General features: G+C 42.3%; 1 long non-coding RNA gene across 1 annotated transcript in view; it reads left to right on the top strand.

Moving 5' to 3' along the window:
* LOC126273125 (uncharacterized) overlaps window positions 1-22,558 on the top strand; it is a 65,924-nt gene extending 43,366 nt beyond the window's left edge. The window contains exons 2-3 of the long non-coding RNA XR_007549307.1: window positions 21,835-22,094; window positions 22,236-22,558. This is a non-coding gene — a long non-coding RNA (uncharacterized LOC126273125). The remainder of the gene's footprint in view (window positions 1-21,834; window positions 22,095-22,235) is intronic.
* The last annotated feature ends 3,485 nt before the right edge of the window (window positions 22,559-26,043 follow it).

Raw genomic sequence — 26,043 nt, 5'->3', positions numbered from 1 at the left:
TACGGTTACAAGGCTTACTTTCCCGACACGCTTCACAGACATGCGTATTCAAATACAGAGATATGTAAACAGGCAGAATACGGCGCTACAGTCGGCAGCGCCTATATAAGACAACAAGTGTCTGGCGCAGTTGTTAGAGCAGATACTGGGTATCAAGATTTAACTGAGGAGATATGGAATACAGCATCTCCGAGATAGCGATGAATTGGGGATTTTCCCGTGCGACCATTTCACGAGTGTACCGTGAATATCAGGATTCCGCTAAAACATCAAACCTCCGACACCGCTGTTGCCAGAAGAAGATCCTGCAAGAACGGCACCAAGGAAGACTGAAGAGAATCGTTCAACGGGACAGAAGTGCAAGCCTTCCGCAGATTGCTGTAGATATCAGTGTTGGACCATCAACAGCTGTCAGCGTGCGAGCCATTCAACGAAATATAAATATGGGCGTTCGGAGCCGAAAGCCCAGTAGTGAACCCTTGATGACTGCACGACCAAAGCTTTACGTCTCGCCTGGGCCCGTCATCTCCCACATTGGATTGTTGGTGACTGGGAAACGTTGTTTGGTCGGATGAGTTTGGTTTTAAATTGTATCCAGCGGATGGACGTATGCGGGTATTTAGAAATCTCATGAATCCATGGACCCTGCATGCCAGCAGAGGTTCTGTAGTGGTAAGGGATGTGAGGAGTTGGAGTGATATGGGACCGCCGATACGTCTAGCTACGATTCTGACAAGTGACACGTACGGAAACATCCTGTCTGATCACCTGCATGCATTCATATCCATTGCTTTTTCCGACGGACTTGTTCAATTACCGTAGGAGAGTGCGACTCCCTACACGTCCAGAATTGCCACAGAGTGGCTGCAGGAACACTGTTCTGGGTTTAAACACTTCCGCTGGCCACCAAACTACCTAGACATGAACATTATTGAACATATCTGGGATGCCTTGCAACGTGTTGCTCAGATGACATCTCTTTCAGATTTATGGACAGTCCAGCAGGATTCACGGTGTCAATTCCCTCTAGCACCACTTTAGACATCAGTCATGTCCATCACACGTCATGTTGCGGCACTTCTGTGTGCTCGTGGGAGCCCTACACGATATTAGGCAGGTGTACCAGTTTCTTTGGCTCTTCAGTGTTTTTCGCCTTTGCACAACATTTGTTCCCTTCCCTAATCTGCACAAAAGATTGTAAAGTTTTCGCTGGTGTTTTACAAGTAAACAATGGTTTGTCTTTTTATACGATAACATTACATAACAGCATAACACCCAGATAACTTTTCATGCGTGCACATGTATTTCTAAATGTACGAATGTTCGAAGATTAGTAGTGGGAGCTATTTATTTACAACTCGTACAAAACAGATACGTGTTCCAAAGTTTTACTGATCTTCAAAGTAGTCTCCAGCATTGTGTATAAACCGTTGCCAGCGATGTTGAAGTCGTATGATACTCATAGCACTGCCAGTTGTGTTGACAGTTCGAAAGGCGCGGTCTATTGCCCGACAAATTTGTAGCAGTTCTGAAGCGAATACCGTGAATGTTTCCTTCAGTTTGGAAATCGAGTTGAACTTACGAGGTTTTAAGTCATTTTTGGAACACAACATACAACCAGCTTAGAGACAGAAGTGATGACACTTTCTGAAGGACCTGACCATCATTTCGCAGTACAATGCTCAGGCACATACAGTGCAAGCTGTCATTGATTTGTTTGACTGATGAGGCTGCTAAAAGCTATACCACCTACTGCACTTCCCTGACTTAAGCCCTCATGAGCTCAACTCGATTTCTGAACTGAAGGAAACACTTCACGTCCTGTGCTTCAGAACTACTACAAATTCGTCGGGCAGTAGACCGCGCCGCTCGAACTGTCAACACAAGTGGCACTGCTAAGAGTATCCTATGACTCCCACATCACTGGCAACGGGCTATACACAACGCTGGTGACTACTTTGAAGGTCAGTAAAACGTCGAAACACGTATCTATTTTGTACGAGCTGTAAATAAATATATGCCACTATTAAAGTTCCAACCCTCGTACCTTCAGGTAACTGCACCACATCTATGACTGCCGATATCTATCAATTTTCACAGAGTTCCCCTGGTTACCGGTTGGTGTCCTTCCTTCCATCTGCGATCTACAAAATCTTTGTGGTGGAACACATATTTAGTTTCCTTGCTTACCAGTCATCATACCATCAACCATCAATGCTACACTCACATCTAGCGTAAAGTCCCTGCATAGGGCAACTGATGTTAAATGAACTAATGTCGTCGGACAACAATTTCCTTTCAGTTTCTGTTTATAAAGCAAGTCTTTTACATAATATTTAAAACATCCTTAACCGTTGTTTTATGACCAAACGTCCAATAATTACATATTTTTCAAATGAATTCCGCGGAATGCAATCACGACACACAACTATTGGCTATTAATGACGTTATGCCGATGGCAGCGGACAGAGCTTTCGCTTCAGTAAAATCTTCTCTCTTTACAAGCCGCGTATCTTCGAATAAAACAAAGTTTCGATAGCGGTCTCTGCCATTATCATCAGGAGCTAAAACTGTTGGCTGCTGGGGCTGACAAGCCGTGCCTTCGCTATTTAACTACTGGCGACTGGACCTTATTCAGCATCGTTCTTCACGCCTTCGCAGAGCTGGCTGCTCCACGCAACCCTCTCCTGCCATCACGAAGGGTATATCAGCCGTACTTCTATATTATCTTATTCTTATGTGGTTCATATGTCCTTTGCCCTCTAAGAAAGTGTCTTGCGCGTTTCACAGAGTAAATATGGTCTGATGTGATCCTATACGGGATCGAAACCGGTCACCAAACGAAACAAATGCTATCAATATTTTTTCCACTGAAATAATTTTAAGATAAGTTATATTTTACCACAAGACTCCTAACAAACCTATCCCTTCCATTTCATTCGCTCCTAATTATGGCGTTTCATTTCTTATAATGTTTCAGCATTACCCCTAGATTTTAGATAACATTATTGGGATTTAACATCGGTCTATAAGTTAAGAAAAATTAGTAAAAAGCGATCATATAGTTATTTACTAAAAATATGACCGATTTCGGTCCTTGTAATAGGCCATCCTCAGATAATGTACTGTAAAGACAAAAATTAAAAGTGATGTATCGTTACCCATCAGGCTGTTCAAATATTAAGGTACGACTTGTAAATCGCTTCCCACTAGCTGACATGAACGTTGTGAATCCCATGCACTCCCTTTTTCATTCTGTTTAACCCTTGGATGCTCAGCCATCAGTAGCAGTATTGCGTCTGGAGTCAGCACAGCTTTTCCAAGCGTCGTCGTCGTCGATCGGGTGTGTGGCGATGATCAAAAAATCAGTATAAATTTGAAAACTTAATAAACCACGGAATAATGTAGACAGAGGTAAAAATTGACACACATGCTTTGAAAGACATGGGGTTTTATTAGTAAAAAAAAAGTTCACAAAATGTCCGACAGATGGTGCTGGACAGCGTAATTGCTGCCGTGACGGGTGAGAGGTACGCCGATATGCTAGAGACTCGGATCACCTCCGCCTCGCTGATAAACACCTGCTGAAACGTACCATGTTTATGTAGGATGGCGCTCCACCCCATATTGCTAGACGCGTGAAAGATCTATTGCGCGTGTCGTTTGGTGATGATCGTGTGCTCAGCCGCCGCTCTCGTCATGATTGGCCTCCCAGGTCCACAGACTTCAGTCCGGGTGATTATTGGCTTTGGGGTTACCTGAAGTCGTAAGTGTATCGTGATCGACCGACATCTCTAGGGATGCTGAAAGACAACATCCGACGCCAATGCCTCACCATAGCTCCGGACTGCTTTACAGTGCTGTTCACAACATTAATCCTCGACAACAGCTATTGTTGAGGAATGATGGTGGACTTATTGAGCATTTCCTGTAAAAAACATCATCTTTGCTTTGTCTTACTTTGTTATGCTAATTATCGTTTTTCTGACCAGATGAAGCGCCATCTGTCGGAAATTTTTTGTACTTTTGTATTTATTCGGTGCTAATAAAACCCCATGTCATTCCAATCATATGTGTCAATTTGTACCTCTCTATCTACATTATTCCGTGATTTATTCAGATTTCAAATTTATACTGACTTTTTGATCACATGGTATATTCTTTTTAAAGTTTTCTGACTTCTCTACGTAAACCAGCAATTTTAATTTTGGTCTTTACAGTGCATTGTCTGAGGATTACCTACTACTAGATTCCAAAACCGGTCATATTTTTAATAAAAGACTATGAGGTGGGGACTCTCTTTTAATAATTTTTTTAATTACTCCTAGACATTTATAAGACATGACTAACTCCAGTGGTTTATCACTACTGCGGCAACTGGATGCATCCAGATTCTTTCTCTTGCTGATTTCCCATTGCATCGAATAAGTGTAGCGTGCACTACCGTACCACTGGGCGTGCTAGGCTTAACACCTTAGGAATGCCTGGACCGTGGTGAGGAACTGAGCATTGTTAGTTTAAAACGTTTTTAAATATATTAGGCCACTAAGTTATTATTATTACAAATGCAAATTGAGCACCAGATAATCATTCTGCATTAAAGTGCTTTTATCAAGAGAACACTGTTTCATTAGAAATAACATAAAATTGGACTATTAAAACTCACAAGACAGGTAACAGAATGTGGTTGCTTTTTCAAGACACGTTTGAGTTTTATCCAAAAATCCTAATAAACAGGTCTAAGATTCCTTAGTTAAGAAAAAATAAACACACACACACGCACACGCACGCTCGCACGCGCGCTATTGTAAACTTTACAAACGGTAAAAGATAGAAATACCAGTCATAACGGGCAGAATACATGCAGAAGTATATTAGATGAATTCGCAATTGCAAATAATGACTGCCAGCAGCCGTAGAATGGAGTGACGACGGTGAATATTTGTGCCGGACCGGGTCTCGAACCCGGATTTCACACTTATCGCCAGCGATTGCCTTACTTTCTTTTCGTTGTATTTGGTCGTGGCGGATATCACATGACATCCGTCGAAGCTCGTTATTGATCCTTTCACGACGTTTTTTGTTACAGGGACCAACCACCTCCCTGACCGAACACGCTGAACTAATATGACAGCACCATATGGCTATCCGTGCTCGACTTAACGGCCCGATTCAAACCTCCATATGTATTCTACTATACGATCTACACACGTGCGAGTACAGGTCGTAGACATATGGTTGACGACTTATTAAAAAAAGCATTCCTTCTTCAGGCCACGAGTGGCCTACCGGAACCATCCGACTGCCGTGTCATCCTCAGGGGAGGATGCGGATAGGAGGGGCGTGGGGTCAGCACACAGGTCTCCCGGTCGATATGATGGTATTCTTGACCGAAGCAGCAACTATTCGATCTAGTAGCTCCACAATTGTCATCGCGAGGCTGAGTGCACCCCGAAAAATGGCAACAGCGCATGGCAGCCTGGATGGTCACCCATCCAAGTGCCTAGCACGCCCGACAGCGCTTAACTTCGGTGATCTCACGGCAACCGGTGTATCCACTGCGGCAAGGCCGTTGCCGGTTGGCTTCATAGGGAGGTTTGAATCTGACCGTTGAGTCGTGCACGGATAACCAAATTGTAAGGCGACCGCTCGCGATAAGCGGGAATTCCGTGTTCGAGTCCCGGTCCGCCAAAAATTTTCATTGCCGTCATTCGATTCTACGGCTGATGGTCGTCATTATTCGCAGTCGCGAATTTATTTAGTATGTTTCATAACAGCTATGGTCGCCGCAGTGTATCGTCATCTGAATAACACAGGCAGTGCAATATCGTACATACAGAAGTGGTGCCTGTAAGGTAGAATCACCGAACGCGTGACCTGTGAAACAGAAATTGCCACAGGCCGCACGTCTTCTGGTCGCAGCGCGAGTTCGGTACAGGAACGTCCTCCTGGACGTGTTTACCCTGTTGCTCTTTACTCGCCCAGAGAGCTCCAAACAGAGTCCTTCATTAAGTACGGAGCGCCTCGAAGCCAAAACGGACCGCCAGAGACCTCGTTCAACGGCTACCACCAGAAAACTCTCTCCACCAACTACCCCGGACTTCTCTGTCTAAGAAAACCAAAGAGACACGTTCCACATTCAGGCGAATCACTCGCATGTACGGATCTATGGAATACGCATACCAAATAAAAAAAATAAAAAGACACATTACAGCACCAAAGATATACTCGCGAGTCGGGTGCAAGGTACCGACCTTGCAGCACAGCGCAATAAGTAGTTCAGCTTTTAAACCGCACTCGCTAGGTCGTCTGCTCTGATTTTATACGTGAACGAGAGAATCCAGGTTGTATAATACGCAGATTTTACACAACTAGTCACGAAGTTCGTCAGTGTTCGGTCGCCCCTGTGGCTCCGACCGTGCCTGATGGAGCGAGGACACCCACGTCGAACAGACGCACGCATACATTCGCGAGCGTGCCGAGCCGGTTCCATTCATAACACGGGTGGGCAGCCACCTGCGAAACCTGTCTAATTGGCCGGAGCAGTCATTAATCGGAGACCGGCAATAGGCGGTGGAGCGTGCGCGCCGGCGCGATTGTATCTGGGCAGAGAGAGAGGACAGGGGAGGAGAGGAGAAGAGAGGGAACGGGAGAGAGCGAGACCTTCCAAGGGGCGTGCCCGCTCGGCTCGCCCCGGCTCGCATGACGGACGCGGGAGGGCAGCTCGGCTGTTTGCGTAACGAGCAGAGCGGGGAAGCCGCTGTATTAATTAACAGCTCTAATTGAAGCGGCCGGTATCGACTCGCACCTGCGCCCCCTCCAATAAGTAATAGCGAGACCAGACGCGCCCGCCCGCCGCAGCGGCTCGCTAAATGACTGCAGGCGAAAGGAGTCGCGCGCGGCGGAGCTATCGGCGCCGTGCATCGCGTCGCGAGGACATTCGGAACGCATACCCGCGACCGCTTATCTCGCCTCGACATAGCCGCGGACGGAGGCATTACGAAACGCGGGCGAATAAATCTCGTGCGCGCCGTGATCCGATCTTGACACGTGTGGAAATTAACGAGCGTGCCGGGCGACAGCATTGCGGAGCCAAGTCGCCGGTCTTCACTGCGTCGACGAGCTCTTCATTGTCCCTCACCTTGTTCGATGGTGTCAGTGAGCAACTGTAGAGAGTTGGTCATTGTTTCCACTAGGAGAATTACTCTAAAACGTCTACTGACTCTACACTTATAATACGTTATTTTGAAACCTAGCTGTTACTACTTTCCTACAACTACAAATTTTCTTTTACTGTTAACAAGGGAAAAAAAGGAAAAAGAAAATATGTAAATGATGGTTGGTGTTGCTGCTGTTCCATGTGGCAGGGTCACTGCAGAAACACTGAGCCTGAGTCACCTGAAGTAGCATACAAAATTATGCCTTCTTAGATTATTGAATTAATACATCATTAGTGACTCTGTGGTTATTTCCTTCTACTGCCTAAGTATTATATTACCTCTAAAGTGCATGCCTACTGCCCTCTATGTGTTACTACATCTAGAAATAATTCTACATGTTGTGTGTGTGCTGTTCTGTTGTAGGTTTGTGCGCACGATTTTGTTTCCTTTGACCTGTGCCATAGACTGGAGGGAAGTTTTGGAATTTGTAGATCATCTCTTTCCTCTCTTTCTATTTTCTTCGTCTAAATTACTAAAAATTATTATTTTAACACTCGGTTTTCTACATTTAATTTAAATTTCTTCGTAACTCATTGCTATGACACCTGTTTTATTCCTCAAAAAAATTTTGCTAGTAAGATGGAACAATGTACTATTATATGTGAAACTGTTTTATGTACGACCTGACTTTGAAAATATCAGGCAGCATTTCTTTTAATAAATGAAATTCTCTGCTACTACCTGATATCCCATGTGTAACCTGCATGTGTGCACCCACACTACGTGTGCAGTCGGTATTTGTACATTTAGTCTATTGCTTCACCATGGCCAGTCCTCTATAAGCAACTCTATTTAAATCGAAAACACCTAAATGTCTTAAGCATGAAGCCAATACTTAGTTGCGCTATGTCTGACATCAGGGTATTAGAATCATTCCGACTGAATCTATGCCTGGTGTTCAGTAAGTATTGTACAAAAATTTTTCTTAGCCAATTTCGGTTGAAAAAATGCAGAATATGTTGGAGACATCGCAGAATATTCCCATTTTAGCCTCTATAGTTTCACAAACTTCCGATAGGTGGCGGCCCTATACGTAGCCTTCGAAATGGCGACTGCAGCGGAGATGCGTTCCAAGTAGACAGCAGTAACTGAGTTTCCTATGGCGGAAAACCAGAACGTTGTAAACATTCATAAGCGCTTGTTGAATGTCTGCGGAGACTGAATTTGACGCAGACCTGTCAGATCTCCCGCGTGCCGGCGTCCGCGTACAGCTGCGACTCATGCAGTGTTGGGACGTGAGGACACTCTCATTCGCGGCGATCGACGGATCACAGTTAGACACCTCGCTGCTCAACTGGAGGTCCACATTACGTGGATAAGTGGGAGGGGGAGGGGGGATTATTTATGCAGACAGACGTTGGCTCCGACGTCGACCAGTGAAATTGTATCATGCAGGCATACAGACGCCCTTCCATTGACGTGGCGTAAGATCGTTGCATTGAATGGAGATTATGTTGGAAAAAAAGTGAAACATTTTTGTAGCCAGAATGTAGTATGGTGTACTGGAATCCTGAGTAAAACAAAACTTACTGAACACCTCGCGAAAAAATTCCCTACTTACAAACACTATATCCACACACCTAAAAGCCAATTCATTTCATTTCTAAGCGACAGAAATATTTTTTCTGTATAAGGAGCTGATATAATAATTTATTTGAACGGGATGTAATTAACACTACTGGCGATTACGATTGCTACAACAAGAAGAAATGCAGATGATAAACGGGTATTCATTGGACAATTTGGGTGCAATTTGGGTGCATAGATCCTCAGAAATCCGTACCCAGAACAACCACCTCTGGCTGTAATAACGGCCTTGATACGTCTGGACGTTGTGTCAGAGCTTGGATGGCTTGTACAGGTAGAGCCGCTCATGCAGCTTCAACACGATGCAACAGTTCATCAAGAGTAGTGACTGGCGTATTGTGACGAGCCAGTTGCTCGGCCACCATTGACCAGATGTTTTCAGTTGGTGAGAGTTCTGGTGAATGTGTTGGCCAGGGCAGCAGTCGAACATTTTCTGTATCAAGAAAGGCCCGTACAGGATCTGCAACATGCGGTCGTGCACTGTCCTGCTGAAATAAAGGGTTTCGCAGGGATCGAATGAAGGGTAGAGCCACGGGTCGTAACACATCGGAAATGTAACGTCGATTGATCAAAGTGACGTCATTGAGAACAGGAGGTGGCCTACACGTGTAACCAATGGCACCCTATACCATCACGCCTGGTGATACGCCAGTATGGCGATGACGAATACACGCTTCCAATGTGCGTTCACCGCGATGTCGCCAAACACGGATGCGAACATCAGGATGCTCTAAACAGAACCTGGATTTATCCGAAAAAATGACGTTTTGCCATTCGTGCACCCAGGTTCGTCGGTGAGTACACCATCGCAGGCGCTCCTGTCTGATGCAGCGTCAACGGTAACTGCAGCCATGGTCTCCGAGCTGACAGTCCATGCTGCTGCAAACGTCGTCGACCTGTTCGTGCAGATGGTTGTTGTCTTGCAAACGTCCCCCTCTATTGATTCAGGGATCGAGACGTGGCTGCACGATCCGTTACAACCATGCGGATAACATTCCTGTCATCTTGACTGCTAGTGATACGAGGCCGTTGGGATCCAGCACGGCGTTCCGTATTACCCACCCGAACCCACCGATTCCATATTCTGCTAACAGTAATTACCTCTCGACCAACGCGAGCAGCAATGTCGCGATAGGATAAACCGGAATGGCGATAGGCTACAATCCGACCTTTATCAAAGTCGGAAACGTGATGGTAGGCATTTCTGCTCCTTTAACGAGGCATCACAACAACGTTTCACCAGGCAACGCCGGTCAACTGCTGTTTGTGCATGAGAAATCGGTTGGAAACTTTCCTCGTGTCAGTAGTTGTAGATATCGCCACCGGTGCCAACCTCGTGTGAATGCTCTGAAAAGCTAATCGTTTGCATATCATTGCATCTTCTTCCTGTCAGTTAAATTTCGCGTCTGTAGCACGTCATCTTCGTGGTGTAGCAATTGAAAGGCCAGTTGTGGAAATTAACTGAACTCGAATAGTTCCCTAAAGCGTTCATCTGAGACTATGTTCTTCGACAGCTAAATCGCCATCCTGTAACGTGTTTGCCTTTTATCTTAAGTACATATGTACACATATCAGAAATGTAGTTTTAAATAAAAGAAAAACAATGAGATTATGTAAATAGGAACGAACTGGAATGTGCAGAATGAGTGGTCTGATATCACAGATGTAGCGACAAACAGCACATCCTTTCCATTGTTGTATGTTCAAAGCATGACTGCATTGGGAACATCAAATAATATAGGTACAAAATTATCTATGTCGTGTACTCAGTAAGCCACGGCTAACATTAATTGAATATACACGCACTACCGACGTGTCTGACGACTACGAGTAGGTGAGCTGGAGGTTCACCCTTCTGATCTCACCTCGATACGACAAATGCACTTAAAAATACAAATGACGTAGCTAGCACATGATTTTCGATGCATAACTGCTGTAAGCGAAACACCACAGGTATCTACCTTTTCATGCTTCTGCTATTCGTAGCAACATGATAACAAGACAAAAAATCGAGAATGATATTTTTACCCCGCAGTAAATTGTGTGCTGATGTGAAATTTCCTGGCAGACTAAAACTGTGTATCGGATCGATACTAGAATCCATTGTCATTTCCTTTCGTGAATAATTCTCAGCAGACAAAGCTACCTAAGAAGTTCCTCATTCCCTGTCATTCTGGAAACATCCCCGTGGCTGGGATAATCCGTTTCCACAAGATCAAGAAGTGCCAGTTCTGCAAGTTTCGCGGGAGAATTTCTGTGAAGTTTGAAGATGGGACGCTAGCGGCAGTAAAGCTATGAGAGTGGGTTGTGAGTCTTGCGTGGGTATCTTAGTCAGTAGAGCACTTGCTGCGAAAGGCAAAGGTCCTAGGTGTGAGTCCCTGTGCGGCACACGGTTTAATCTGCCAGGAAGTCTCATGACATGTAATGCATTAGAAAAGTTACTGGAGGCTGCTATCCACGAGAAGCCCCGACGGAAATCCACCCAAGAATGCCTTAAGTCAATATGCTCTGCTAAATCCTGTAACTGGGGTGCAAGTCTCCAGACGTTAAGTAGTGAGACCCACAGCGGAGCTACGGAACTCAACCAATGTATTTAGCATTAGCGACTTTCTCTTTGTTCCGAAGAAGGGCGCAGCAAACTTCGCCAATACAGTGGTCTTGAGAGGACTATGGACAGAGGTCTGCATATATGAACAGCGGCAGTCGATTGCAATAACGCAGAGAGACAGGGATATGGGCAACGGTAGTTCTCTGTGGTAGGTCGATCATACGTAAACGTTACACACATTCAAATGATGAGAGATTGCGGAAGATACAGACACGCTACAGATTTAAATTTTGCGTTCACATTTTGAATCGAAAACGTAATTGATTTTATCTGAATGAGCTGCTAGTCTAAAATTTTGAATTAATTTACTTCCCCAAGAGTGTGGTTAGGCGAAAGGAACGAAGTTCAGAGTCAAACACCCAGTAATATCCCATTGACGACTAAGTTGTCAGAGCAGAAGCCCGATTTTTTTTTTTTTAGTCAGTACGAAATTTTCTGATACATAATATATCAGCGTGATCGCAATACTAGCCCAAAGCCAAGAATATCACTTGTAGCACTACGACACGGAAGAAACCAGCCCGAGTCCCTGAATAACACCATATACGTGGTTTCCAGACGAATTGTAAAATCCATCTCCACTAGAATCTGAGTAGTGATCTAGGGGCAGTGGTGGCGCGGGAATTCCCAAGATAAAGGCTGTGTGGTCTTCCGTCCGTAGAAACTCAGCCGGGGGGGGGTTACGCCCATTTGATTCCGAAAGTGATATAGATGATTAGAAAAATAATGCTTTATGATATGTATTTCAGCGTAACTGTTAGTGTCGTTGATAAAAGTTAGTCAGTATCTGAAGTGTCGTATGAGGATCATTTTCAGATATTTTTAAAAAATAATATAAGATTTATGGGCCTATTGAGTTCATGAGACTACGGGAAGAGAAACACAAAGTTTTATAGATTTCTTCTGGGCTACACGTTACACTGATGGTTGCTTTAAGCGATGGCTCATTGGTCTTTTCGAGTATATCGAGGAGCGTTTGTTACAACCCGAAATTGTTCTGTTTACTTTTACAAATCATTCAAGAGACCAAGGCCGAAAATACAACTATGTTGGCACGCCAGATGATCGTTTTTGCGTTGTCTGATTGTTTTTCTTTTCGAGTATATCGAGGAGCGTTTGTTACAACCCGAAATTGTTTTGTTTACTTTTACAAATCATTCAAGAGACCAAGGCCGAAAATACAACTATGTTGGCACGCCAGATGATCGTTTTTGCGTTGTCTGATTGTTTTTCACTCTTAGAGGCTGATGAAATCGACCTCAGATCCTATCGATTGCACTAGCTCTGTGGGATCTCCAGTAAATATTTTGTCTACAGTGATCCGATGTTCTTTGACTGAGTAATACGAAGTGAAGTCCGTACCATCAACAATGATTCTACGGTTTGGGTAATACCTTGGCAATGAAGAGATCTTTTGACTGTCCAGACGTTGGCACGTTAGCTGGTTTTGTCCAACTGCCCGGGAGCTGTTCCGCGTCACCTTGTACCTCCCTCGACATGGGAGGCTCCGTCCACGACACGTAACGTTCAAGGCAGCGCAACGGCGGTACGAGGCAGGCTGTGGAACAAACACGCTCAAAACCAAATTTTAATAATTGGCAGATACTTTGATGTCCAACACTTGTTCTAGGACAAGTGGACCAAGTTGATTAAAAATTTGCATACTATTTTTAGTATTAACAGTGTTTTTAATGAACTCCTTCAGCCATTAATATTTCCCTAGAACAGTTATTGTTACATGGAGTGCTAATGAACATGGCATTAGAAAGGATTATAGTGAGACTGAGTCACATGATAAACATACTATGTACAGTGTTACCTAGTTTTGGATATGAAACATATGTAAAACCCAAACACACTGAAAATACGAGGTGCAGCAGTTGTTAGCTTATACTGCGGCACCCCATCGACCCTGACATCATGAGTGAGATATCTTGTGGAAAACGGTCACTACGTCCGGCACTGACTGAACCAAGGTTTTTGAAGAAGAAGAGGAGATGAATTTTGAAGGATATGTTATCTCCCAGATATTTGTACCCACTGATGTATGCACTGATGCACTTTTTCACGATATTTAATTGGTCAGCAGGTTTATAATCTGCAAGGAAATTTGGTGCAACTGATATGAATGCCATCCGTACGTTTCTTTTAGTGTCATTCAGAAAGTCTTGCAAGTGGATATCACGAATTATTTTCCTTACTTGTGTACCTATGGACAGACAGTCTTTCACTTTCGCATAAAGGAACTCTTGAAACTTGTTGTAGTGACCGAAAAGCCTCTGACTCGTGTAGTCCCTTCACGAAATACTTCACGAGTCCTAGCTTGATGTGAAGGGGCAGCATCAGATATTTATCATGGTCAATTAACGGCATACGAAGGACACTTTTATCTCCTGGCTGCATTCTGTTTCTGAGTGGCCAGTTTTTTTATGCACTGTTGCTTCCTACCTCTGCTGTCTCACTTGCATACTCTGTTCGTATTCTCATGAATTCCACAGGTACACAACACCTACTCATGATAGCGTATTTTTCCAAGACGTAGCGACATAGTTTCATATATCTTTTTCGGGTGCGTAGGGTGTCCAAATGCTAGTAATACATACTTGTTCAGTTCTGTAAAAATACTGCTTTCAAACTTGTTTTGGATGAGTCGATGAACAATCCCCATTTACCACCGTTGTGTTTCACCAAAGTGCTTGAAATTAGACCTTGAACATCCATATAGTAGCAAACAGTGTCATTCTTTGCAAAAAAAAGAAAATAATAATAAAAAATCACTAATTCTTTGTATTTGTGGAAAAAAATTTAGAGTTGTTGAATCCGGTACAAATGGAAATAAGTGTGGGGTCTAGACGTCGGGTGTGAAGTGACGTCCAAGACTTTTTAAGTGTCCTCCAATTGGTACACTGCTAGATCGGTCCGGGTGCTGCTCGCATTGGAGTTCACCCAACACCCTTGGTCGAATGGAAGGTCCTTCCAGGTAACAGCAGACAGTACAGAAAACGATGGAAAGGAGTCTCTGATTTGTCTGACATACAGTTATCAGTTGTTATCTATGGCTGATAATGTTGCTGAGCCAGCTGCAGTCGTTTCCCCTACTCCAGAAGATGCCTCTCGGCCACTAAGGTCTGGGTGTTCGCAGTGGGCACGATTACTGGTGATTGGGAATTCTAGTGTTAGTAATGTAGTGGAGCCCCTTAGTGATGTTATTTCATGTTAAGCGATTTCATTATAATGTATCTTTTTTGAACAGCTTCTGACCAACAATAAGCTTTTAAAACAAAAGCTTAAAACATCAATGTGCTAAAACCATTTTTAGTTCTGTAGCAGAAATGTTGAAAGCATATTCAATAATATTAGTAAAACTAGCTTATAGTTCGGCGTACAGATCTGTTTTACATGTAATTATAATGACTTAGAACAACTTGTGACAGAAATCATGACAATATAACTGATGATGTAACCATTAGAAAACTAGCAATTATTGTATCTAGCACAATCTGGCTGGGCCAAAACACTAATCTATAGTTCTACCATTAACTCGCTGATGCATGGAACACATACGATACTACCTTTATGGATGCGGCTTAGTAATTTGTACAATACGCTTAGACTGATTCGAAACCTGTGTCAATCGCTGACGGCCACCATGCTGCAGAATGTAAATGGCGCCATATCGCTGCACAAAGAGCCGAATACATCCTGCGCCGAACGGAACTGTCTTTGTTGCAGCATATCTCAGTCGTATCACTTAAATCATTAAATGATGCCGGACACACGCGGATCTATACCCGCAGATTAACTCTTTGAAAGTACTGTTTTGCAGCAATTGACCGCCACATCGGAAATACTCGTGGCAACTCCAGTCGAAATTGTCACTACGCACCTTGAAGAATCGTGATCTCACTGCGGCACACCATTAAACCCACGCCGACAATCGGACTATCAGTCTAAAGTCACTCGGGCTAAGGCACGTAAATGACTGCTGGCGGAGACTGTAAGAGACCGAACTTTGTAGCGCCACCACCACGCCACCTAGGCAGGCGCTGGAAAGAATGTAGGCCGGCGATGACATACTCAGTAAATCACATACGCTCTATCGCACTGGGGACACTACAAAATTTGCTCACTGACAGGAACGAATAATGCAGATAATTCGTTTAGAACTATATGGGAAATTATTACAGGGGACTCACGACAGCCAGTCAGTGTACAAGATACCAAAACACCAAAACTAAATGACAACGCTGTGATCGGTAATCGATAAGTTGTTAGCACTTATAACAACCACTTTCTAAAAGTAGCAGAAAAAATAAGGTTAAATGGCTTAGTTGTAGAAACAAGAAAGTACACTAAAATGACGTTACGAAAACCTTTAAGCAACCAGAAGTAGCAACATCCGTCACTGGAATAAACAGAGCTATCAAAATTTTAAAAAACAAAATCTCATCTCGATTTCATGAACTCTGAAAGAGAATTCTTAAATTTTTTTCCAATTTAATACCTTATTGGCATATGCAGTGCATCCCTGCCATAGAGAATTTTTCCAGACAGGTTAAAACATGCAACTGTTAAACCTTTACATAAGAAAAGCGACAAGGCAGATTGAAATAATTAACATCCAATTTCATTACTGATATCTTGTTTTGCGATACATTCGAAGAAGTATTGTACTCAAGGGTAGTCTTACACTCAAGTGGAAACAATCTACTTATCATTTCACAGTTGGCTTTCCAGAAGGGTTTCTCGACTGAGAACGCTATTTATACATTCACTCATCAAACAGAAAAAACATTAATTCAGTAAGTTGGTGTTTCTTGTGATTTTTACGAGGCGCTGATTGTGTAGTTCGTGTTGTTCTCTTCGAAAAGTCAAGTTTTATGGAACTGTAGGATTTTGAACAGCTGTTTTGAATCATATTAAAAAAACAGAATGTGAAAGATTGTGCTGCGTAATGCAAACAACGTCAGGAATGAAGATAATTTAGTAACTGTGGGGAAATCACAAAAATAGTCTCAGGATTCACTTTTGTGTCCACTCCTACTCCTTATTCAGGTGAAGATCTTCCACTTAACAATCAACAAGCAGAATTCGTTCTTTTGACAGATGATAATAGTGGTGTAAGAAATGACATTACAAACAAAGTAGCTGATGAGAAGGCAAACGATGATTTCCAAAAAAAGTATTTATGGTTTCAAAAATAGACTTTCCCTAAATTTAGAAAAAAAAAATTTGTATTCAGTTCTGTATAACAAAACCAAGAATTTATGTAGCATAAGAGCAGACGTCAGTAAATAGTGTATAAGGCTGCAAATTTTCGGGTGTACATATTGATGAAAACTTGAATTGGAAGGAGCTTATTGTTCAGATTCTCAAACAATAAACTTCCCCTACTTTTGCTCTTCTTATGACTGGTGTCCTGGAAACATACGAATGAATCTCTTGATATATTTTACACGCTTCCAATCAATAATGCCACACGGTATAATTCTTCTCGAATAAATGATTCCTTACAAAGAAAGTATTCACTGCACAAAAGACGGCAGTAAAAATAAATGTGGCTTTCAGCCACAGAAGTTACGTAGGTACCTCTTCAACAGAGCTAGACGTTTTAACTGAGCCGTCACAATACATACGAAATTCGTCATAAATAAGCTAACACAATTTGAGAAGAACAGTTATGTCCATACCTAGAAACACAAGAGGGAACAATGACTTCTATTATCCATTATTACAGCTGTCAGTGGCTTAGCATTTCCATGTGCAGCAAGAAAATTTTTTATTTTTATTATTTTCCCAGTAGCATGAAATGTCTGACAGGTATCAAAGCCAGCTTTAAATCTAGCTAAAGTAATCTCTAATGGACTGCACTTTTTGTGCCATTAAAGTATTTCTGCTTAAAAACGGGTAGCTATTAAAAAGGAAAGAAGAAGATAAAAAGTGTAATTGTAGGAGTGGGACTAAAAATATGTTTACTGCTTTAACATTGATGAAGTATGCATATCCTGTAAACTGTTCCGTTCTGCATCATTTCAATAAACGAAGCTTTCAAATGGTCTATGGAACATCTAACTGATTACTAACTAACTAACCAACTCACCAGCAATTCAGTAATAGGACACTTAGAAATATCAACATACACAGTAAATAATAAAAGATAATATATTATATGAAAGGCGTGTAAGTCAGAACTATTTGTACTTACATGTATAGTGGCAGAACATGTAAACTGAAAGTGTTTCCTATGAATGAAAATGTACATTTATTTAAGATCACTGATGACTGTTTAATAAACGAAGGTGAAACACGTCTTGCATCTTCATTTGCAACAGATGGCCCAACATAGTACTCACTAATATAAAATTAAAAGCAAAAGAAGTCCAGCTGATTGACAACATTAAAGATCCTGTATGTATTCGTTTCGCCGTTAAGTCTTTGCTCCTTTGCTGCTATTAGCTTGTCATCTGGGATCTTAATATTCATAAAGGTACTTGTCTTTTCTCCAGAGGTCTGTATAAGTTTCTGCTCAATGCGTCCACTTTTCCCAGAACCACGCATGCTTCTACAATCTTTCATTCCTCTTACAACAACTTTTACTTTGCCAGATTGCACTTCCTTTCACCATTTTCAGACGACTTTATTTCTTCTTTTTACTGTCTCGTACAGTCGTCAGCGGCACGGCCTTGCCGCAGTGGATACACCGTTAGATCACCAAAGTTAAGCGCTGCCAGGCGTGGCCGGCACTTGGATGGGTGACTATCCGGGCCGCCATGCGCTGTCGCCATTTTTCGGGGTGCACTCAGCCTCGTGTTGTCAATTGAGGAGCTACTCGACCGAACTGCAGCGGCTCCTGTCAAAGAAAACCATCATAACGAGCGGGAGACCGGTGTGCTGACCACACGCCCCTCCTATCCGCATCCTCAGCTGAGGATGACACGGCGGTCGGATGGTCCCGATGAGCCACTTGTAGCCTGAAGACGGAGTGCTTTACAGTCGTCAGAAGACCGAACTGGATTGTAAAATAGTGCGGATATCGGTGAAAGAACCCGAACAGAGAAAGTGTAAGGTCCTCTATATGAGTAGTAAACAAATGCAATACGTTTTCCTTACACGATGAACCAAATAAATTTAAAGCTTCTGGAGTCAACTAAATACCTAGGCATTTCAGTTATGATCAGCTTGCACTGGAACCAACACAAAAAAAATGTTGTAAGGATGGTTTAAAAAGGACTGATATTGCTTCCAGGACACTTAGGGGGTGCAACAAATCTGCCAAAGAAACTGCCTGTACTTTGCTTAACCCTCCTCTTCTGGAGTTTTGAAGCGTTCGACCGACAGACCATGCCGCAAAACTTTCAACTATGGAACCTCGTTATGTATTATCACGAAATATGGGAGAGATTATCATGAATATCATAATCCAGATGGAATGGCAATTAGTGTAACAAAGAGGTTTTCCCTGGCTGCGAGATTCAGTTTCACACACGTGGTATTCAAGAGTGGAACGATAGAGAAATAGTCTGGAAATGGTTCCTATGCAACTTCTACCAAACACTTAAGTGTAAAGCAGTTATGTAGATGTAAATGCTACAGCCTAGGGGCTGCAAGAACACGGTTTTGAGTACTACCACCTAACAGAGTTTCCTTTCACAAATACGCAATTTCGAACACACCCTTTTATTTTATTTAAGTGTCAAAGTAGTCCCTTTTCGTTTTCATTTTCCTAAGTCATTTCTTTTGGAAAAGAAAAGAATCCAAGCGTTTAAGACGTGATGTTAAAACAGTATGTTGACATTTAAGAGGACAGATAACATCACAAAGGACGTAGGTCCTACGCAGGATCTGCGAGTAATTTCTGAAATACTTTAGCGGATACGCACAAGACAAAATTTGTGGGGAAAAGAGACTATATAGGGTGAGTCACCCAACATTACCGCTGGATATATTTCGTAAGCCACATCAAATACTGACGAATCGGTTCCACAGACCGAACGTGAGGAGACGGTCTAGTGTAATTGGTTACTACCAACCATTAAAAAATGCACGGAAGTATGTTTTTTTACCACAAACCTACGTTTTTTTAATGGAACGCCGTTAGTTTTGTTAGCACACCTGAACGTATAAACTAATACGTAATCAGCACCGTTTGTTGCACTGTAAAATGTTAATTACATCCGGAGATATTGTAACCTAAAGTTGACGCTAGAGTACCACTCCACTGCTGTTCGATCGTGTGCATCGGAGAGCACCGAATTACGTAGGGATCCAAAGGGAACGGTGACGGACATTAGGTAGAGAAGAGACTGGAACAGCACATTACGTCCACATGCTAACACCTTTTTATTGGTCTTTTTCACTGAAGCACATGTACATTACCATGAGGGGTGAGGTACACGTGGTTTCCGTTTTCAATTACGGAGTGGAATACAATATGTCCCGACATATATTGTAAATAAAAGCCACCTTTTTTTTGCTTCAGTGTTTTTTATCACTCCCAAACGCGTTTCACCTTTTTCTCGTCTTTTTACGTAAGTGAGATTCCTTACAGTTGTTCGCGTTTCTTGTTGGCATTTACGTTTCTCCTCATCTGGTTACACGGTGGAGGTCGTACTGTAACTTTTATTATAAAACAGAAGCAGGTGTTCATGTTTAGAGCTTTTCTCATCACTATTTTCGTTTGATCTTATTGCTGTGGAGCACTATTAGTCTTCTGACATTAGTTGTAGGTATTTGGCCGGCCAGGGTGGCCAAACGGTTCTAGGCGCTACAGTCTGGAATCACGCGACCGCTACTGTCGCGGGTTGGAATCCTGCCTCGGGCATGGATGAGTGTGATGTCCTTAGGTTACTTAGGATTAAGTAGTTCTAAGTTCTAGGGGACTGATGAGCTCAGAAATTAAGCTCCTTAGTGCTAAGAGCCATTTCTTTTTTTGTAGGTATTTGATCGAAAATTTTGATTTCAGTATGTAGCTACTGTGAGTTCACTAGATATCTCATCCTGTTTTGTTTGTGTACTTACATGTTACTGAAAACTAAAGTCTATTCATTTCTGTCATGCTTATCTCTCTCTCTCGTGTGTGTGTGAGTGTTTGTGTGTCGGTGGTTATTCAGTGCGAGTAGCAGAATGTTGAATATGAATGTAACAGTTGTCAGGAAGTTTTGGTCTCCAGCTGATATGAGTTATGATTTAAATATTTTGTGGAGGGGTTCACGGACAAGCAAGTAGAAAAGGATTAGGTGGTATTATCATTATCATGATAATAGTCCTCTGCTGGTGTGTTAATGTATTATTTTATCTACTAGTGCAAACAATGATTGTTTGGCACCTGTAATCGATCGTTCAACAGGCTTTCCTTTTCTGGTTTGTAATTGTGTTCTCTAAAGTTTTCTGCAAGTGTGGTGTGGTTGGTCCCATACGTCCAGACACTCGTGTGTTCTTTATATCTGACATCAAATGTTTTGCCTGTTTGTCCGATGTACCTCCCATCGCAAAGGTTGTATTGCTATTGATATACACCTGCTTTCTGCCGTATGGCTCTGTCTTTCATCAGTTTTTGAGGTGTACTTTTAGGCACAATTGCCTGTTCTGTATGCTATGTTTTTACCCTGTCTTTTGAAAATGTTGGTGATTTAAATTTGTGAGTTTGTGTTTGTAAGTCATTGTGTAGAATGTTGTGTATTCTCTTATATTTTCCTGATTATTCTTTATGGTTGTTGTGGTACTGAGTGTTTGTGATAGCGTTTAGTTCTGTTGTGTTGTTGACTGTGTTTTCTGCTCTTATTTTACTTTTAATTTTGTCGTGTAGCTTTGTGGCTGTGTTACCATTGGAACCATCGTTTTTGACTATCTGTTTTATTATGCCAAGGTTTTTGGTAGTTTTCTTTGTTGAGTGACAGTGCGTTCAATCTGTGGAGAAGATGTCAAAATGCTGCTTGGTTTTGTCAGAAAGGGTGGTTTGAGTATTGGGGAATGATAATCTCAGTTGCTGTGGGTTTATGGTAGATTTCAAATATATGCTTATTGTTTTGTTTTTTTATTCTTATTTCCAGAAAGTTAATTTAGATATTGTGTTCTCCTTCAATTGTGAATTTTATATTTTTACGTACCTTGCTGATGTCAGTACGTAATTTTTCAATTCTTGTTTGTGGTCCCTCTATTAAGCAGAAGATGTTATCCATACGCTTGAACGAATATAATACATTACATTCTTTTGCTGCTCTTTTTGTGAAAATAATCAGTTCAATATGCTTTATAGGAGATATTTTCTATGGGCTCTGAAACTGGAGACTCATTTATCTATCCACCTTCTTGTAAATAAAGTTCATTATTGAATCGGAAATAATTCTTTTCTGTTATGAGATTTATTATTGTGACTGTTTCATTAATGCGTTCATCTCAGAGTTGATTATGGGTTTTCAGGCTTTTGTCTACCGTGGTCAGCAGTTCGTGGTCTCGCGGTAGCGTTCTCACTTCCGAAGCAAGGGTTCGATTCCCGGCGGGGTCAAGGATTTTTACCTGCCTCGAGATGACTGGGTGTTGTGTCGTCTTCATGATCATCATTCATCCTCCGCTAGGACCTTGCCTAGTACATCAGTGCGGGTTTCCCGCATCGTCCCCTATGCTCTTTCAAGGAGTATGGGACTTCATCATCATCACGTCTACGATGTCTAACGTTTCTGGTAATGGTTACTTGGAATACACGCTTTCTGTATCAAATGAGAGGAGTGTTGCTATGACCATGATTTGTATATTTTTCATTTGTTGTATTAACTATGTGGTGTTTTTAATGGTTCTATTTTCATCTACTTTTAAATTTTCAGACTGCAGTTTTATTGTGTGTCCTACAAGCTTGTGCGTGAGGGACTTCGTGAAATCCAGTACTAGCTTCATGGGAAGACTCTGTCTGTGGATCTTTAGTTGGTTTTGGACAACAGGTGCAATCGGATTCAGCTGTGTCAGCTTTCTTTTATCCATGGTATCCAGAGTTATACCTCTATTTTTAAGTATGCTTTGCGCTTTTGTCTGGAATCTGTTTGCTGGGTCTGGTTTTAATTTTGTAATTTTATTTTGTAAGATGAATTCCTGTGTTTTTTAATCGTATTGTTCTTTTTCTATAAGTATTACTGTGTTCCCGTTGTCAATATTTGCGATGATGATAGTTTTTTATTACATTTTCTATGTCTTCTTGATGTATTTTGATGTTGATTGTTATATTACAGATTTCTTTTTATACTACTTCACTAGTTAATGCAATGTTGATACTGCTGTTTCCTCTCCTATCTTCCTTTGTCAATAAACTTTGTGCTTCTATATTTAGATTTTCTCAATAATCTTTGTCTCTTTCTAAATTTACATTATATTTTTATCTTATCTGTAATAGCTGTTTTTCTTTACTGTTTATTTGTGTGTCTGTACGATTCACAGATACTGTGTATAGCTTGTGTGTCTGTTTTTGTTGGTTGTGGTTAGAGTTATTGTCATGTGAGTCAAGTTTTCGAGTTGACAATTTTTTTTCTGCTAGATGTTCCCATTCTTTCTACAGAAGTACACTAACAGATAAAGTAATAGATTAACATTCCAACAGAGGATTATAATAATAATAATAATACCTCCATCCCCTTTCCACTTATTTGTCCATGAACTTCTCCACAAAACATTTAGACGAAAACTAAAATCAGCTGAATACAAAAAGTTTCAACTACTCTCCAGCTGTTAGACTGATACTAAACAATCTACCACTGGCACTGAATAACAACTTACACACACACACACACACACACGCTCCCATTCGCGCGTGCCTTCTTGAGAGAGAGAGGGAAAGAGAGAGACAGAGGGAGGGAGAGAGAGGGGTTAACATAAGAGAAATGTATAGACGTTAGTTTCCAGCATATCCTTTGTTAGGTTGGCAGCATGTACGTAACCTAACAATGTAGGATGAGACATATAGTGAACGCACTGCAACTACGGCTTTCACAGTTATCGATCAAATACCTACAAGTAGTGACAGAAGACTAATAGTGCTCCACAGCAGTAACATCAAACAATATGAAAATTTTGATCGGAAAAGTTCGGAACATTAAAACTTGCTTATGCTTCCTTAGTGAAGTTATAGTGCGGCCTCCAGCATGTGTCCAAATAAGAGGAAACATGAATGGAAACAAAAAAAGGAAGAGCTATTAGTAGTCACTTAGTTAAGTAAAAAAAGACAGATGAACTATATTAGCGTCTACAAATACAATATTTGAAAACAATTCCGTATCATTTTATACAGCACTGAAGATGTCTTAAGGTAAAGGATGGAAGGCATCTGGGAGTAATAAAAGACAGTGCAGTAAGAAAAAGTAGTTTTTGCTTAAAAAACAGGTAAGACTGGAATCTATGGGACAAATAATCGAGACCGTAACTACTACACTGAGATAAAGCGGTTGACGCACGAGAGGAAGTCATAGGGTGCGTATCAAACCAGTCAGAATACTGATGACACGAAAAAAATTATTCTTTCATTCCCAGCACCCTTTGAATCGAGGCCCACAGATCTTCACATTGTAGAGATGGTGCAAAACGTTTTTAAGCTATTTATCTAGTGGTTCCGAATGACAGAGCGTAACTGTCTGTGGCTGGAATGGAGGAATGTATTGCCTGTATCTAGTCGCTGGAGAGAGCGAGGAATGTTCAGTCGAGATATATCAAGGTAATAAGGAATACTAGCCAGGTGTTCCATATTACGAATACAGATGCAAATGCCAAACGAGAAAGCCTAGCCTACCACATTCTACCACGTTATGATCGACGGAGACTTACATAATTGCATTGCAAACATTGTAATAACACTACATCAGCTAAACGGTTTGCTGCAAGCTTCCTTAACAGGACCATGCTGACCAGATCGATGACGTTGGTACAAGGCTGCTCCCAAGGCAATGGAAGACAGTGATTGGATACCAAAATTTATTTGCATACCAAGAAGAAATGCGTATGATAAACGGGTGTTCATTGAACAACTATATTATACTAGAACTGACTTGTGATTACATTTTCACGCAATTTGGGTGCGTAAGATCATGAGAAATCAGTACCCAGAACAACCACCTCTGGCCGTAATAACGGCCTTGATACGCCTGGGCATTGAGTCAAACAGCTTGGATGGCGTGTACAGGTACAGCCGCCCATGCAGCTCCAACACGATACCACAGTTCATCAAGAGTAGTGACCGGCGTATTGCGACGAGCCAGTTGCTCGGCAACCATTGACCAGACGTTTTCAATTGGTGAGAGATCTGGAGAATGTGCTGGTCAGGGCAGCAGTCGAACATTTTATGTATCAAGAAAGGCCCGTGTAGGACCTGCAACATGCGGTCGTACATTATCCTGCTGAAATGTAGGGTTTCGCAGGGATCGAATGAAGGGTAGAGCCACGGGCCGTAACACATCTGAAATGTAACGTCCACTGTTCAAAGTGACGGCAATGCGAACAAGAGGTGACCGAGACGTGTAACCAGAGCCACCCCATACCATCACGCTGGGTGATACGCCAGTATGGCAATGACGAATACACGCTTCCGATGTCGCCAAACACGGATGCGAACATCAGGATGCTCTAAATAGAACCTGGATTCATCCGAAAAAATTACGTTTTGCCATTCGTGCACCCAGGTTCGTCGGTAAGTACACCATCGCAGGCGCTCCTGTCTGATGCAGCGTCAAGGGTAACTGCAGCCATGGTCTCCGAGCTGACAGTCCATGCTGCTGCAAACGTCGTCGATCTGTTCGTGCAGATGGCTGTTGTCTTGCAAACGTCCCCATCTGTTCACTCAGGGATCGAGACGTGGCTGCACGATCCGTTACAACCATGCGGATAACATTCCTGTCATCTTGACTGCTAGTGATACGAGGCCGTTGGGATCCAGCACACCGTTCCGTATTACCCACCTGAACCCACCGATTCCATATTCTGCTAACAGTCATTGGATCTCGACCAATGCGAGCAGCAATTTCCATATACGATAAACCGTAATCGGGATAGACTACAATCCAAACTTTATCAAAGTCGGAAACGTGATGGTAGGCATTTCTCCTCTTTTAACGAGGCATCACAACAACGTTTCACCAGGCAAGGCCGGTCAACTGCTGTTTGTGTATGAGAAATCGGTTGGAAACTTTCCTCATGTCAGCACGTTGTAGGTGTCGCCACCGGCGCGAACCTTGTGTGAATGCTGTGGAAAGCTAATCATTTGCATATCACAACATCTTCTTCCTGTCGGTTAAATTTTACGTCTGTAGCACTTCATCTTCGTGGTGTAGCAATTTTAATGGCCAGTAGTGTAGCAGTAACTAACGCTCTGCTACCATCCGCAAAGTGAAGGCATCCAGCATCAGCAACCGAATAGGCATGGAGATCGACTATGCAGTACCATGTGTAAACTCGGACGCCACACTGCAGTTTGATCCACAGCTAGCAAGTAGGTTCCTCTAGACAGTATCAGAAGGTGGAAGCGGAAACGTTGCTTCTGCCCGCCCCCGGTGGGAGGTTGCAGTCTTTTGGTTCTCAAGTTATCGTAACTATTCGAGCGTCAGTTTTCCAGGCGAGGGACGAATTAGTGAGCCTCGGCCAAGGCGTGGCTTCCGCTTA

This window comes from Schistocerca gregaria, chromosome 5 (genome assembly GCF_023897955.1).
Source record: "Schistocerca gregaria isolate iqSchGreg1 chromosome 5, iqSchGreg1.2, whole genome shotgun sequence".
Taxonomy (NCBI): Eukaryota; Metazoa; Arthropoda; class Insecta; order Orthoptera; family Acrididae; genus Schistocerca; species Schistocerca gregaria.
The sequence above is the reverse complement of the archived record's forward strand: the minus strand, read 5'-3'. Positions and strand labels throughout refer to the sequence as shown.